Source organism: Cyprinus carpio, chromosome B20, assembly GCF_018340385.1.
Source record: "Cyprinus carpio isolate SPL01 chromosome B20, ASM1834038v1, whole genome shotgun sequence".
NCBI classification, from domain to species: Eukaryota; Metazoa; Chordata; class Actinopteri; order Cypriniformes; family Cyprinidae; genus Cyprinus; species Cyprinus carpio.
This window is the reverse complement of record NC_056616.1, coordinates 1505380-1523777: the sequence shown is the minus strand read 5'-3', so window position 1 is coordinate 1523777 and position 18398 is coordinate 1505380. Positions and strand designations below refer to the sequence as shown.

Here is an 18398-nt window from a genome sequence, read left to right as displayed (position 1 = left end):
CTAACCAATTTTTCTCCAAACTAAACAGTTGGATATAAATGTATAAATCCTCCCAAGTTAGGCTGGATTATTTTCAGTCATCATCTTTAAATGAATAATCACACAAGTTGTTGGCAAGAGTATTTTAATTATTAGCACCAAAACCGTATGTGTTTAATAACTGAAGCTCTCCGTTTACCCGAGGTGCTTCCAGCCTCCTCGAAATCAATGTTTCCGAGGTGCAAAACCCCAGCCACCACCCTGAACATGTTGAGATTATGTTTGTCTTCTAGGTGTATTTTATTCATGTCTTCTTAATTGTCTGTTAAATTCTGTTTGATTGTGCGTGATAGGGTCTTTCAGAGGACCTGCCTTCAGATGCTGAGGAGCAACGGCCAAGTTAGACTAAGGAGAGGTTAGTGTTAGTTAGTGAAGGATGTTGGTTTGTTAAGGAGACTGAGTGCATAAAATGAATTAGATTTGCTTTTGATGTTTTTTTATTTCAGTGTTTTGTTACGATCTTCACGTGTGCTTGCAGAACATTTTATTTCCAAACTACTAGCATTAATAGGCATCTGCTCCTCAAGATTTTAGAGCATAACTGAACTCCAATTCAGATGCAGGAAAAAGTTTGTTTAAGAATGTTTCATGGCTGCATCTTTTGCGAGAAATTAGTATAGCTGAAGTAGCCAGGGCTGTGTTTCCCAAAAGCATGGGAAGCTTAAGTGGATCGTAGCTCCACTGGTGGTAATGGGTCTACGATGTACTTAGGCTTACGATGCTTTTGGGAAAAGCAACCATGACCCGTTCATGAGCATGTCATTTTGACCATCTAGTGTATCAAGCAGCTTCATCAGTTTGATGCTGGGGGACACAATCATTCAAATGTATCCACAACGCTACATCGTGAAACTCGTGATATGGCGCCTTTCCACTGCATGGTACGGCTCAGTACGGCTCGGTATGACTCACTTCTGGGGGGTTTTCCACTGGCTACAGTACCTGCTACTTTCTTCAGTACCATTACCAAAATGTGATGTGTAAACCCTGCTGATCACTGATTGGCCGGAGAGAATCATCACTCCCTGCGTCATTGAACTTGCGACACGAGACATCAGACCCGCAAGATTTAAATCAGCTCAGCTAGTGAAGGATCAAATGCAACTCTTTTTAAAATGAAAGCAATAGTTTTATTTTATTTTTTTAAACAACAATAAATGGCTGTTTCGTGGTCTGTTGAAGACATTCCTCTCGATGACTGCCAAGGAGCGGATCCAGTGAGAGCTTGATGAGATTATGCCTATAATCCCGCCCACTCTAAAGCGGTACTAAACTGCAGCGGAAACGCAAACCGAGCCGAGTCGTACCACGCAGTGGAAAAGCATCTATAGAGACAGAGCACAATTAGGCCACGCCCACACCAGGTGGGGGGGAAACAATCCTATAACATAACACACAGAATAACATAAGTGGACTTTGAACGATTAATTGCAGCTTTTAACGATTACGTAATTGTGGCATCCATAATTGTAATTGCAATTAGAAATTCGATTAATCGTGCAGCCCTAATGTGACAATATGTACAGTAAACAAGCTAAAAAACCCTTAATAAGCTCTCGACCCCAAAAAATGAGCGTTTAAGGACAAATAGTTGTAGATGTCAGGGTATTTCACGTTGGGCCATTCATTTCTCGAACAAAAGGAAGGTAAGGACAAGGGGCACTGACATAGACCAATAAAATTTAGTTTCTCAATATATCTCCTCCTCTCAGGTTCACAGAGGTTGGTGAAATAATCCTTTGACATGGTTAAAAATAATAAATGTTTCCTGTCGGCGATTACGTGTCCCTCCAGTGGGCACAGCTCTCAGAGTAATTTGACATGTTGTGCTTTACTTTTGAGTTCCTAAGTTCCTTTGAGTTTTTTGGGGTCGACAGCTTATAAAAATGTAGTTTTGCAGCAGTGATAGCAGGATTTCGCACTGTTCGTACCTCAGCATAAACTGCGTGTGAATTGGGAGTTGTCTCTTTTAGGTGTGATACCTTTGGTGACAGCCACAAATGAACTCTATTACTACTCATAACAATCACGAGTCTGATGTAACCGTGTGGATATTTTTAAAGACTTCACATCCCCCAGATGCCTGACAAAACTGAGCCAAAACTATTGTCAATAAATCGATAAGTTGCTGGTATTTTGTTTCAAAAACACTTGAAAGGAAGCTGAAGGTATTTTGGTACACAAATGCAGCTGCTAAAGAGAAATGTGTCTCGTGAGAGGAGCAGATAATGCTAATGGACACAAAAACTGCCAGTATAGCAAGAGTGTCACAGTACACCATTAATATCTTTTACCTCAATGTGGTGGATTTCAAAAGAGCACTGGCAGCCTGCTGTAATGGTACTAGTACCACTATTTGTGACAAAAACAGGAATATTAAGAGAACAATATCCCATTACCTTAGGAAAAGCCAGAACAGTGGAGGGGAATGATAGTTTTGGTCCCAAAAAATGAAAGTGAGTTCCCCATTTTTTTTTTTTTTTTTTTTTTTTTACAAGATCTGGGTCAAATATGTTTGATATGCTTTTTTCAAGTGTTACATGGAAATGGCAAGAAAATGTTACAATATAAGATACAACTTCATACAGAGTTCATATGTAACCAGCGTTACGCAGTTTTTTGCTTTCTTTTTAAGGAAAGGACAAATTTAACGAAATTAACTAGTACTGAATCTAGAATATTCCTTTAGGTTTGTTAACTATAAGAGATTGATGAAATTAAATGAAACCACTTTCCATGCAATACATAAGTCCACAATTGTAAGGATGTAAGTATAACAAACCATGAAACACACCGGACCCAGGTCATGTATTTATATGACAAAAGTAGAAAAGAAAAGCAAAGCCCCTCTGACTGCACAGCACACATATTCACCTTCTCATCCTGTGATGTACCAGACACACACAAACACACAACCACAGACAATGATGTTACAAATGATTAGTGCAGTGATTAGATTAGTATGAACATAATCATGCTTGAATTACACACAATATACAGTCAGTAACAAAAGGCCTAGTATCTGAGAATTTAAATCAAGCCATAGACCAACAACTAAACGCAAGTGTAGACGCTTGTATTGGACACTCATGCTGAATTAATGCTGCCATAAAACCAGACCCTCGACTGACCCTTCAAAGCCTTTTTTACCACCACACCAATCACCTACTGTCCCATAATCCAAAACATACGCACATACATATATATATATATATATATATATATATATATATATATATATATATATATATATATATATATACAGTATATATATACACCATCTCAGAGTAAAAATAATGAAACAGATATCACCGTACTTCCCCAGCTGATTGATTACATTAAGAATTGCAATTACAAGTGAAATTATGTTTAAATGCAAATCTGCATACAGTTCCTTTCATTTTCATTTCATTTTTTACTGTCAACATCCAGAAAAAATAGTAATCACCATATTTTTAGAAAAAAAAAAATATAATAAAAAAAAACTTGATATGAATGATATATGTACAAATCCCTCTGTAAAAACCTTTAGAATGTAAACAGGAATAAAACTAATGAAACTTGATTTGTGCAGGAGAAAAAAAAAACATACTCATTTTGAGAAAACGGCCTTTAAAGATATGTATTGTACAGGCAATACACCTTAGTGTATTTTGAGTGTTTTCTTTCCAGTAGCCTGAAACAACAGTTTATAAAAATCCAAATTGCACAAAATCTCCAAATTGACCAATGCATGATAAAACATTGTGGTAACACTTTAGGGACCAATTCTCACTACTAACTAGTTGCTTAGTAGCCTGCATATTACTAGCATATTGGCTGTATATTAGTAGTTATAAAGCACATATTCTGCATGACCATATTCTACATCCCTAATCCTCCCCAATACATAAACTTAAAAATTACCTTATTAACTTTTAATAAGCAGCAAATTAGGAGTTTATTGAGGCAAAAGTCGTAGTTAATGGTTTGTTAATAGCAAGAATTGGACCTTAAAATAAAATGTGAACAACAATGTTTTTTGCGTGTAGTGTCTTGCCTGATGTCCATAATCAGTTCTTCCCCATCCAAACTAACAAAATTGGTGGCAGTCTCTTTAATTATTCAGAGAATGAATGGAAAATAAATGCATTACCTCTGGACTCTTGCGGTTTTGAGGTACCAGCTTGTCTGAATCCTTGGTAGAAAAGTACCTTGTGCATCCTCGACTTAGATACTGGATTAAATAGAAAATGTATACAAGAAATGTTCAGAAAAAGAACACCTGGCAGACAGTCAAGGATTACTCTACTTAAATAGTATCATTTTACATTTTTCAACACTTTGGATGATCACACACATAAATGTGTCAACCTGAATTGAAACTAGTGCTCCAATTGATCGGCAACCGATCACTATCGGCCGATAATCAGCCTGATAAAAATAAGGCTTTAAAAAAATCATTATCGGTAATCGTATCGGTGGTTACTGCTTTTTGTGATCGGCCTCAAAATTCCTGATCGGAGCACCCCTAATTGAAAAATGTCAAAGTAAATGCCAAGGTGCTTGTTAATGTCTTTACTGAGACTGTGAAATCACTCACTGGCCATTCTACAGAAGTGAAAGTGTAGTGTAAGTGTATGTGTCAGGCTGATGAGACGCAGAGTTCACAAACCCTGAAGCAGTCTGGAGAGCTGAGGTGGAACTTCTCCTTGATGTCTTCAGGAGCTCCAGCACACAGCCTGTAGAAGATGTGATAGTTCCTCTCCTCCTGGCCCTGCGTGCAGATACGGGACTTTTCCAGCAGGTAATGGGACACGAAACCACCTACTACTGCATTCTGGAAAACAAATCAGCACTGTATTCAAATAAACATGTAACTAGTTAATGTACAAATTCACACATCAGCATCACTACTCGCCACATTAATTACAACAACAGCAACATCATATGGAGTTGCACTCTGTGTACAACATAACAACAAACTTAGTTTAGGGAAATTTTTTCACTATTAAAGGGCACATATCATGCCCCTTTTTACAAGATGTAATGTGTATATAATAATAATAATAAGTCTCAGGAGTCCCTGGAATGTGTCTGTTAAGTTTCAGCTCAAAATACCCCATAGATCCTTTATTATATCATTTTGAAAGTGTCTATTTTGAGTGGAAGCAGAAACAGAAGGCTGTTTTAGTGCATGTCTCTTTAAATGCAAATGAGCTGCTGCTCCCCGCCCCCTTTTCCAGAATAGAGCTGCCTTTACAGTTCTCCCTCAGATACTCTGTGCTGAAATCATGTGTTTTAAAGCCATATCAGTTTAAACTTCTGATCTTCTGAGAGTTTTCTTTCATGTCTTATTGCACTTAAATGTCAAATACACACAAGTTTATGTTATAAACATGTCGAAGTTACAAAAACACGGTTGTGCTGTGTTGGTTATGTTTGTGAAGGTAAAGGTATAATAGATATTTGTGTTAAGAAGATATATCTTGCTTGAACGCTGCTTTTAAATGCTCTAGCGTGAAGATAAACATGGCGGATTGTGTGCCGCGGCTCACTCAGGGTGGCGTCACGGCTAATACTGGCTTGTTCTGAGACACTGCTTATGATTTATGAGGATAAAAAAAAAGGAGCGGGTGGATTTTTATCATTGTAGGGTGGTTGTGTGCACACAGTGCCAACACACAATTATCTTTAAACAACATGTAAAAGTGAATTTTGCATAATAGGTGCCCTTTAACTAGTTGCTTATTAGCATAGCATATTGGCTATTTATTGGTACTTATATGGCACACTTACTCTGCATGATCCTATTTCAGATCCTTTAATCCTACTTAAAGTGTTTACCCAAAAATGAAAATCAGCCCATAAATTACTCACCCTCAAGTCATTCTAGGTGTATATGACTTTCTTCTTTCAGGCAAATCCAGTCGGAGTTATATTAAAAATTGTCTTTGACAAGCTGTTTCATGGCACTCAGCGGGTGGTGCATGCATCAGTCCAGAAGGATTACTTCTGGATTACATCGGTTACATCGGATCCGGTTACATCGAGAGATCCGGTTACATCGAGTGATTCGTTCGCGAACCGGATATCACTAAACTGCAGTGTTGAGAACGCGCTCATAACAGACACGGGAGAGAAGTCAATGCTGAATAAAGTCGTAGTTTTTGATATTTTTGGACCAAAATGTATTTTCGATGCTTCAAAAAATTCTAACGGACCCTCTGATGTCACATGGACTACTTTGAAGATGTTTTTATAACCTTTCTGGACGTGGACAGTATACCGTACATACATTCTCAATGGAGGGACAGAAACGCTCTCAGACTAAATCTAAAATATCTTATACTGTGTTCCGAAGATGAACGGAGGTCTTACGGGTTTGGAACGACATGAGGGTGAGTCATTAATGACATAATTTTCATTTTTGGGTGAACAATCCCTTTAAGTAAAAATCACCCATCCATAAAAAAAAAAAAAAGTGTCTCACATGGCTCCGAGGGGTGAACAAAGGCTTTCTGTAGTGAATCGATGCATTTTTGTAAGAAAAATATCCATATTCAAAACGTAATAATCACTTTAATCTAGCTTGCGCTCACTGTTGTACACTGGAAGCAGTTCTGGGCTGATGACGCATGGAGGTTGGCTTTGAGCATGCGCCGCTCAGAAGTGACGCACGTGGAAGCACAGGGGAGAGATCAATACAAAACAACGGTCACTAATTAGAAGCACAAAATGAGGATTTGTAAAGAAGAATGTCGGAGGATTTTGATATAAGCCAAGAGGAGACTGGTTTTCCTTTGCTAAAGTAAGGAAACTTTGCTTCTTTTGATGCTGTAAACAAATGTTGGTTTTCACGAGACTCACCGGCGCATGCTCAGTGCTGACCTCCATACGTCATGCTCCCAGAACTGCTACTGTGTACAACTGTTGGCGCAAGCTACATTAAAGTGATTATTACGTTTTGAATATGGATATTTTTCTTACAAAAACACATCGATTCGCTACAGAAGGCCTTTGTTCACCCCCCGGAGCCGTGTGAGGAGCCGTTTTTAATGGATGGGCGCTTTTCATTTAACTTCTTTTGGACTGATGCATGCAACACCTGCTGAGTGCCAAGAAACAGCTTGAAAGATCAAAGACAATTTTTAATATAACTCCGACTGGATTCGTCTGAAATAAGAATGTCATTTACACCTAGGATGACTTGAGGGTGAGTAATTTATGGGCATTTTTTTTTTAAATTTGGGTGAACTAACCCTTTAATAAACTAGCTTGCTAACTATTGATAAGCAGTAATTAGGCAAAAGTTTTGGTTAAAGTCCCCATGAAATCTAAATGAAAATTTTTTGGGTGTTAGTATCAATATGTTAGTCTTAAGTTTATCTATAAGGCAGTGTGGTCCAAAACAGTGACAAAATTTGCATTTAGAAGATATAAGCATTCAAAGCTTGCAGTTTGTCACTTCCGCCAAAACGGCTCAATGATTTTTTTTGACATCACATCATACATCATCTTCTCATCAAATCTTCTGACCAATCAATTGATCTCTAGAATCCGAAGCGCCTGCCCCCTGCACTATAAATAGACACTGAAGTGCCAGCTGAGATCGGTCACTTGTTCACAGTGTAGTATTTTCTGTACAGTGAATGGCTCGTAGTGCACAATGTAGGTAATGGTGAACGATTCAGACAGTGTAAATAAGCTTTCGATTGGTGCAAATGAGGTCTGGTTCCACGTTGTTTCACGCAAACCGCAGCAGCACACACAGTCTGATCTCGGAATTTGGCTCCGGTCCAGAGATGCGATCCCACGGAGCAGATCATATGCGCGAGTCGGCATATATCAAAAACTTTTACAACTACACAGCCTCAGCATGATTATGACCACTATTTTGTTTTACTAAGAGTTTCATATTGAATCTAGGGGGTAATCTATTAGACTGTGGCTGTCAAATGCGGCTTTACCGAGCTCAACGGTTCTGGCCAATGCAGATATAAACAAAACGCTATTGGCTATTTTTAAAAGGGGGCGGGGCTGCTCGATATGTCTTGCCCTCTCTTCCTGTTTCAGTTGAAATTACGTCACCACATAGAATAATGCTGTGTTTTTCAAGGCACTTCAGGGGACCTTTAATAGTAAGTTAATAGTGAGATTTCATCCAAACTCAAGAGTTATTTGTGGATGTTTTTGAATAGTATATTTGGGTGTGTATTGCGTATAACTGTTGTGTATCCGCTCTGTCTTTACTCTCTAGCTGTACTGATTATAGGTAGAGAGGCTAATGAGGGATGAGATGATTGATCCTGGGAGTGGTTGTTGCTGTATTTATGTCTCCTGAAGCCTGGACCCATGGGATCCCTGCTTTCATGCTGTCCTTGACGTAGAGCTGGCATAATGTTAACTATAGTGCTGTACACATGGTGATCGGTACACTAGACAATTGTTGTAGATACCATGTTTAAGGCTGATTCATTTGTGATCTTGGTTGGTGTTTTGTTTATTTTGACTCCTATTCTCCCAACTGTTGTTGTAGTTGGAGCATGATAGAGAGGTGGGAGCCCTTTTCTTTATATATGTGAGTGTTTTCTCTTGTGTTTGATAGCTTTTTGTAATTTTATTTATTGCGGGGACTCCAGGGATCTTTTTGTCATGGGTGTTTTTGTAATACTCACTGATAAGCTAAAATTGTACATTGTTATTTAAAAAGCTTCACAGTTTTGTGTTTGCAGTGAGGCTTTGGTACTTTGTACAAACCTTTTCACTAAAGTGAATCTCCACAAACTTCCCAAAGCGACTGCTGTTGTTGTTTCGGACAGTTTTGGCATTTCCAAATGCCTCGAGCAGTGGGTTGGCTAGAAATAAACAGAAAATTGTTGTTTCTTTGCCTTATTTTCTATAACTTGCATTACTGTAATTACAGTACAGTGGAGTACAAATTTATATTAGTAGAGTAAAGTCCTTCAAACGTACCTTCAACTATTCTTTCATCAATGTCTTGACCTGTACCATAAGATGTAGTTAAGTACCTGTTAGAGGAAAGCGTAACCATAAAAAACAAGTAAAGATTAAAGGATTAAGCAGACGTGCTTAGCCTTATATTATTAACTTTTTATTAATGATGCAGTATATAATATTGAGACCTTTCTATACCTGAGAACAAACTTGGTGTTTTCGGTTTTTCCGGCTCCTGACTCTCCTGACACAATGATGGACTGACTCATCTTCAACACCTTCATGTCACGATAAGCTTTATCCGCTAAATTTAACAAATAAAAACGTTAAAAAATACAAACAGATACATGGAATATTAACATTTATATAGGCTAATAGTATATATTTTTGAACATGACTGAGAAGCCTTAATTTCACTGCCTCTGTATTAAATTTAGCATATACGTAGGCCCACCCTCACACGAATGGCCCATGCCTTTTCTTGCAGCCTTGCTTACCAATTGCATAGACGTGAGGAGGCAGCGTGCCCAGCGACCGGCCCTGGTACTGTTTAATGGTCTCTGGGGTATACAGCTTAGGAATCTCAAAATATGGATTCACAGCAATCAGGATGTTGGCAACAAACGTCTGCAACACAAAGGCTTTTTTCTTTATTATGATAACAGGACTGTTCTTTCATCTTGTCATTTCTGACTTTAAAAATCTTTAAAAGTGAATTTTAATGTAGAAATGAAACATTTCAATCTTTGCATCAAATTGTATTCAAAAATAAATAATTATCCTAAAAACACTTTTGAATGGTGGTGTATTTTTTAAAATAAATTAATATAACGCAAAAAATAAATAATTAATTAAAAATAGCATTTATTGGCCTATTTATGCAAATATGTTGTTTTTTTTGTTTTTTTTTCATTTAATAAATTTACTATAAAACAATGTCTTCAGAAAGCTGAAGCGGTCTTATTATACAGTGGGCTCAAGTATGGTGGCAACGTGCTAAAACTTAAGAAAACACATGCAAAAAAACACCAAGAAATTAAGAAAACCATCTTCAGTTTGACAGCATGTGCAGAAAATACTCACAACACAACCAAATACAGAAACGCACTGTAAGTAGCACAGATTGCATCGAAACCGTTACGAAAATTAATGGTTTTGCTACACTTACCACAGTTTAACCATGACATTTGTAATAAAACTGTGGTTATACATGTGGTAATAAATACGCCAAAAAAAAAACGCGGTTACTAAACTTTTACTATAATAAAACTATGGTTGATAAATGGTTACCATGGTTTAACTATACTCACCATGGTTTGTTTTGGTTTTTATACTAAAACCATGGTTATTTTTTAGGAAGTTGTAAAAGTTAGCCAGCTTACATACCTTAATACAACGTTTCACAGTTACAATAATTATGTATTTTGTCAACTTATTTGGGCTAATAATATCCAAAAAAGCCAAGAAATCAAATGATGAGGATGTTAAAATAAACAAAAATATCACCTTTCAGACTAGACACAAGTGTCCCAGCGATGTTTGTCACTTGTTGCGATTTCCTTAAACATTTCCCATGTGGTCTCTGCATATTTGCAGTACGTTTCTGTATTTGGTTGTGTTGCAAGTATTTGCAGCGAATTTCTGTATTTGGTTGTGTTGAGAGTATTTGCAGCGAATTTCTGTATTTGGTTGTGTTGAGAGTATTTGCAGCGTATTTCTGTATTTGGTTGTGTTGCGAGTATTAGCAGCGCGTTTCTGTATTTGGTTGTGTTGAGAGTATTTGCAGCGAATTTCTGTATTTGGTTGTGTTGAGAGTATTAGCAGCGAATTTCTGTATTTGGTTGTGTTGCGAGTATTTGTAGCGCGTTTCTGTATTTGATTGTGTTGCGAGTCAAACTGATGAAGATGTTTTCTTAATTTGCATGTGTTTTTTCATTTGCATCAAGTTAAGCTTTCTCAGCCACAGTACGCACAAAATCTTGCCATTTAGGGTGGATAACATGAAGCACAGGGGACATACAGAATCTTCATGACAACACTTGCAACAGAAAAAATACTCACATAAATCTTATCTTTACTGTAGCGCACACGGACATTATTTAGTAGCGTGGCTTCATTCAAGTACATCAGTGAGCCTATAACACATACACACACAAAAAGATGAAATCATTAGTCAGTGCTGTCATTTTATCAAACACATACCATGAAGATCTCAAACACAGTAACACTTACAGTTGTCCTCCACATGTTTGTTGACATCATCTTCAGCAGGGAAGACTTGATTGACAGGAGCTTGAAAATTCTGGAACACAATGACTTTAATGTTAAACATACAGCATGCTGAAAACATGACAACTTGTGTTAGTTACATGCTGTACTCATCCTCATGTCTTTCCAAACAAAAAACTCTTGTTCATTTTCGAAACTCAAATGAAGATATTGAAATAAATGTAATGCAACATGAGAGACCCTCCACTGGTCCCCCATGTTAAAGCCATGGTTACAGCCTTAATTTGATGTGCTCTATGTATGCATGTTGATTAATTTTAATATGTAAATAAATCACTAAATTAAGTCTGTTCATCATATTAAGCCATTGTGTCTCTTCAGAAGACCTTAATTTGCATAACTTTTATGATCTTTTTTATGAACATTTTAATGCATCAAATTTTGGTTGCATGGCCTGTCAATAAAGGGGCAATAATCTCAGGTTTCTTTAAAAATATCTTCAATTGTTTTTTTTTTTTTTTTTTTTTTTTTTTTAATGAACAAAAGCCTTGAAGTAATGGAACAACATTAGGGTAAGTAACATTTTTCATTTTTTGGATGAACTGCCCCCTTAATATGTGCGATTAGAGATTAGATTGGTCAAAAGCAATACTGATGCTTTCCATAGCAAACATGTCAAATGCAACAGTGAAGGTTCCTTCCTGCTTTATGTATTCCACCTCCATGCTTCTGTTCTAATATCAGACAGTAGTGTATACTCCACACACACATTTGTAGCGTGTCAACAGACGGCCCATTGTGCTTTCACATCCCGGGGACATCACACTGCACACAGATCACATGGGCTAGATGTAATGCTGCACACAACACTCTGTCTTGTAGTTGTCACATGTGAGAAAACACACACACACACACACACACACACACACACACACACACACACACACACACACACACACACACACACACACACACACACACACACACAGAGTTATTGCTACTATAATCTTTTTCAAGCTCCAGAGAAGGCCAGACTCCATATGGGCAACAGGATGTGTTTGCAGTGGCTCTGAAAACAGAAGCATTCATCCGAAGAGTTTAAATCATTCTTCAAAGAATCTGTGAAAAAAATGTTTTTTGACAGAAACAGAACAGGAGAGGAAATGTGAGTACCTTCATTAAGAGATTGTTTTAGCAGTTCCTCATTCTTAAGACAAATGCATTTTAATAAAATCTATTAAATCATCCGAACTTTAACGTGGGAAGTTTTTAATTATGATTTTCACTGGTGTTCCTTGACAACCAGTAAGTGAGCGAGCGCTTTTATTTCCAGCCTGAGGTATAGGCCACGTTTGTCTTCCTGCGTTTTCTACATAATCGTGTCTCCCGTTCACCCTTCAATCATTATTTTTAACGTCTTGAAATTAAGTTTTGTGTACTTAAGGTTTGTGAAACATAAATCAAACTTTTAATCATTGTTATCTAACTGGTCATATGACAACGTAGTTTAAGATATATATTTAAACAAAACATTAAAACTACATTCAGATGAACAATGAGCCAGTAATGATTAAAGTTTTTTGATACAAAGTTTCATAAAGCTCCAAGATGTGCATTCCAACATTTCAAGATGGACAAGGCTATAAGCAATGATAACTTTCAGCTCAGAAGTCAGTCATTTAATGATTCATTACCCGCCCTGATGGATTCAGGGAGTTCATTGAATGGAGGATTCATTCGAATATTCAAATAGGTAATGTAAAATACCACTCGATTAATTATAGTTACTGGTTCATAAACAAGCACAGTCATGTGTTTGTGAGAAAGACATCTTTTCTTGCCACCATTTTGAGGTACAGTGTGTTATTTTCTCGCCACGAATCATTTAGAAATGTTTACTTACTTTACAAATTCACATTCTCAAATTTACAGGTCCTTCTCAAAAAATTAGCATATTGTGTTAAAAGTTCATTATTTTCCATAATGTAATGATAAAAATTTAACTTTCATATATTTTAGATTCATTGCACACCAACTGAAATATTTCAGGTCTTTTATTGTTTAAATACTGATGATTTTGGGCATACAGCTCATGAAAAACCCAAAAATCTCAAAAAAATTAGCATATTTCATCCGACCAATAAAAGAAAAGTGTTTTTAATAGCAAAAAAAGTCAACCTTCAAATAATTATGTTCAGTTATGCACTCAATACTTGGTCGGGAATCCTTTTGCAGAAATGACTGCTTCAATGCGGCGTGGCATGGAGGCAATCAGCCTGTGGCACTGCTGAGGTGTTATGGAAGCCCAGGATGCTTTGATAGCGGCCTTAAGCTCATCCAGAGTGTTGGGTCTTGCGTCTCTCAACTTTCTCTTCACAATATCCCATAGATTCTCTATGGGGTTCAGGTCAGGAGAGTTGGCAGGCCAATTGAGCACAGTAATACCATGGTCAGTAAAACCATTTACCAGTGGTTTTGGCACTGTGAGCAGGTGCCAGGTCGTGCTGAAAAACGAAATCTTCATCTCCATAAAGCTTTTCAGCAGATGGAAGCATGAAGTGCTCCAAAATCTCCTGATAGCTAGCTGCATTGACCCTGCCCTTGATAAAACACAGTGGACCAACACCAGCAGCTGACATGGCACCCCAGACCATCACTGACTGTGGGTACTTGACACTGGACTTCAGGCATTTTGGCATTTCCTTCTCCCCAGTCTTCCTCCAGACTCTGGCACCTTGCTTTCCGAATGACATGCAAAATTTGCCTTTCATCCGAAAAAAGTACTTTGGACCATTGAGCAACAGTCCAGTGCTGCTTCTCTGTAGCCCAGGTCAGGGGCTTCTGCCGCTGTTTCTGGTTCAAAAGCACACGCCTGTGCACGGTGGCTCTGGATGTTTCTACTCCAGACTCAGTCCACTGCTTCCGCAGGTCCCCCAAGGTCTGGAATCGGTCCTTCCCCACAATCTTCCTCAGGGTCCGGTCACCTCTTCTCGTTGTGCAGCGTTTTTTGCCACACTTTTTCCTTCCCACAGACTTTCCCACTGAGGTGCCTTGATACAGCACTCTGGGAACAGCCTATTCGTTCAGAAATTTCTTTCTGTGTCTTACCCTCTCGCTTGAGGGTGTCAATGATGGCCTTCTGGACAGCAGTCAGGTCGGCAGTCTTACCCATGATTGCGGTTTTGAGTAATGAACCAGGCTGGGAGTTTTTTAAAAGCCTCAGGAATCTTTTGCAGGTGTTTAGAGTTAATAAGTTGATTCAGATGATTAGGTTAATAGCTTGTTTAGAGAACCTTTTCATGATATGCAAATTTTTTGAGATTTTGGGTTTTCATGAGCTGTATGCCAAAATCATCAGTATTAAAACAATAAAAGACCTGAAATATTTCAGTTGGTGTGCAATGAATCTAAAATATATGAAAGTTTAATTTTTATCATTACATTATGGAAAATAATGAACTTTTATCACAATATGCTAATTTTTTGTGAAGGACCTGTATATAAAATCTTATTTATGCCTTGGAGCGGTAGATTTACAAAGTTGTGCATGAAAAACAGTTTTCAGTGTTTCTTAACTTGGTTAAAAAAACACAAAATTGGCAGTCAGGTCTGTTCACATAGAAGCGAAAATAGTAAGATGCACCTAACCGTAATTCTGCAAAGTTACAATTGCAAAACAATAAGCTCAAGCTTATAAACCTTATCAAAGGAGACGAAACCAATTGTCATATCTTGTCATTCCTTCATAACTCACTGCAATTTTTTTCCACTGAAATCTGAAACAAAATCAGGGGAGAACAACTGCTCTACATTAAAACTAAGAAATACAAATATTTTTTTATAACTGTCATCCAGTTTCACGAATATCTTTCAATAAACCCTGTTTTAAACCCTCTGATGTCAGAATAACGCTTTTATAGCTTGTAAGGCTAACACAAGAAACACAAATATATAGGTCTACACTCATAAAAATAAAGGTGCTTAAAAGGTTCTTCACAGCGATTCCATAGAAAAACCAGTGTTTGGTTCCACAAAGAACCATTCAGTCAAAGGTTCTTTAAAGAACCATCCCTTTCTTACCTTTTTATAATCTGAAGAACCTTCTTTCACCACAAAGAACCTTTTGTGAAACAGAAAGGTTCTTCAGATGTTAAAAGTGCTTTACGGAACCATTTAGACAAAAAAAAAAAAGGTTCTTCTATGGCATCGTGAAGCACCTTTATTTTTAAGAGTGTAAATGAACAGCTAACACATTTTAAGAGCATGGTCCTCTTGTACATAAATAACATGAGTTCCTGTATAATTGTAGTAATAATGGAGCAACAGAATTATTTAGGAACCATAAAAGGGATTGTTCACCAAAAAAATTAATAATCCGGCCTTCATTTACTCATGTTGTTCCAAACCTCTGTGACTTTCTTTTTTCTGTGGAGCATAAAAGAAGGTTTTTCAAGAAATGAATCCATGTTAAGGCCTTTCCACACTGAGCGAGATGCGAAAATGCGAGATGAATCGCTGACGAATGTTCACACTGTACGTGAAACGACTGTTCGCTTTCTGCTTATTCACGCCTGCAAGGTAGGTGGCGCCAACAAACAATGCATTTTTCCTCAGATATGTATCTCATAAATGGATTTAACATTATCTGCTGCTCAATATACAGCATTAATTTAAGATAACGTACTCGTTACTTATGTAACCTCAGTTCCCTGAGATACGGGAACGAGTACTGCGTCTTGCTAAACACGCTTATGGGAAAAAAGCCTTTTTCTCCTGAACTGAAGCCTTTTTTAAATCATGCAGGGAAACTACATGGCCATTGGTTCGTGCAGTGCCATCTGGCTATATAAGCGGGCATTCGCCACAGGATTCTCAGGTAACTTCGACTGAAGCGACGACTGAGTCGTGCAGCTACATAGCACGGCTAGGAAGGTAGGACTGATTCCCGTATCTCAGGGAACTGATGTTACATTAGTAACCAAGTACATTCCCTGTCGATACTTCACTCACACTGCCGCATGCTAAAGACACTTATGGGGAACACAGTACAATCACGCCGTGCTATGGTAGAGGAACGACTGAATATTATAACCTCCATAAGAAAGAATGCACATAGGAAAATTAACAATGAATTCCAAGGTTAGAGCAGGCTGGTCACGTCTGGCCTAGGTATTCGTTCCAAAGTACTCGTACAACCTCTGCACCCCAGGGGCCGAGAACTGACAAGTAAACTAACTCAAGAGCTTGAGCATGTTATGGTCAAAAACTCTTTGTTAGATCTATTTGCATAATGCAATGAGTGTCTCCCTTAAGCAGAAAGGACCCTGGCTTGCAAGGCCAGGACTTCTAGGTTATAAAACCTAGAAAATGTGGACGGCGAGGCCCAGCCGGCTGCCTCCCAATTTCTGCAATGGACACACCGCAATACCACACCCAAGACGAGGCGACGCCTCTACTCGAATGGGCCCATACTCCGATGGGGCACTGTAGGCCCCAGGAAGATTATGCTAGCGTGATAGCATCTACTATTCTCCTAGAAAGTCTTTGCTTTGTGACCGGATGCCCTTTTGTGCGGTTACCAGCAGCCATGTTAGCTCTGACAACCAAAGTTGGTTCTTCCAGAGGGGGGCCACCAAAAGGACCCTGTGTCTCTGTTTCTTGATTCGACTGATTACCTGTGGGACCAGGGCGATCAGGGGAAATGCGTAAATGAGGAGGTTGGGCCAATTGTGGGCCAACACGTCCCTGACCTTTGAATAATAAGTTGGGCAATGAGTTGTCATCTGAGGCAAAGAGGCCTACCTCGGGCTTGCCTCGGCCAGCCTCCCTGATGATTTATGTAAGACACCACAGACATGTTGTCAGAGCGGATTAGCAAATGGTGTCCTTTCAGGACTGGCAGGAAGAACTGACAGGCTTGATACACTGCTAACATTTCCAAGCAGTTGATGTGAAGCCTTTTTCCCCCTTTGAACAATGGCAGAAAGTCGGTCTGTCCTCGCACAGCGCCCCCAACCTCTGTTGGAGGCATCTGTTGTGACAACTTTCCTCCTGTAACTGTGCGTTCACCTCACCGCCATCGAGAGCATCAAAAATCGCTCTGGCCACCCTGCTAACAACGCTGTAGAAAGATTCGTGGACGCTCTGATGTAGATTGAATGCTTATCTTGTATTTAAAAGGGCAGCAAAGCAAACAAGCTTGTCGATCTTGTGCAGACTGACCACAACGAGGGTAAAGTTATAAGTTAACCTCATTAAATATTGTTGTGGGCAAAGTATTAAGATCCTTTATCTAATAATGTATAAAGCACTAATACCACACTGTAAAAATACTCAGATGCAAGTAAAAGTCCTGCACTGAAAATGTTACTTAAGTATAATCAGTTATAAACATTACTTAATATAAGTATAATCAGGAAAATTTGTTTAAAGGTTTAAAAGTAAACTGGGACTATTGTACTACTGTTTATTATTTCATTAGATTATTATTCCTATAACATTACTGCACATCAGCAACTCACCAGGAACATGAACAATCTCAGACACCTTGGTCCATGCATAATCTTTTTTATTTATGTCCCTGTACGCAAACAGGGTCACATCACAGATTATTGCAAACCCGCCACAGTAATAATCAACCTTTCCTCCATTTTGCTTGGGAACTAATGTGGTCGGAACCAAAGTTTAGGCTGCGTTCTCTGGAATCCTCTCAAGCGGTGGAATTCTACATTCCGATTGGTTGCCGCATCATAGCTCATTACCATAAAGTTGCCCTGATTTCAACTCTACACGACACTCTCAACGTCCAAGTCACGCCGCGCCGCTGCTCCTCAACGCCGACTCAGATTGAAAATGAATGACTTCCGGCCACTTTGACACTCTCGATGGCAGCGGTGTGAATGCACGGTAACCCATTCCCATGGCCACGCCCTGTTCCATCCAGCGGGAGTCTTTCCAAGGGACCAGGGCTGTTACACAGACTTGGCTCACCCTCATATGTAGGCATCCGTGACGCCACACATGTAATGGAACCTGCGGTTTCAACCAGCACTGAAGGGGCCGCATACGAAGCAGGCCCAGCTGTAGTGCTTGTGACGCTGTGGCCATAAAGCCCAGCATGCTCTGAAATGTCTTGAGAGGGCGAGTGGCACCGCTTTTGAAGGAGGTCGCAAGTTTCCGTATGGCCAAAGCAC

General features: G+C 38.7%; 1 pseudogene; it reads right to left on the bottom strand.

Annotated features, from left to right (window-relative positions):
* The window catches only part of LOC109051513, a 68110-nt pseudogene that overhangs the window by 20290 nt on the left and 29422 nt on the right, over positions 1–18398 (bottom strand).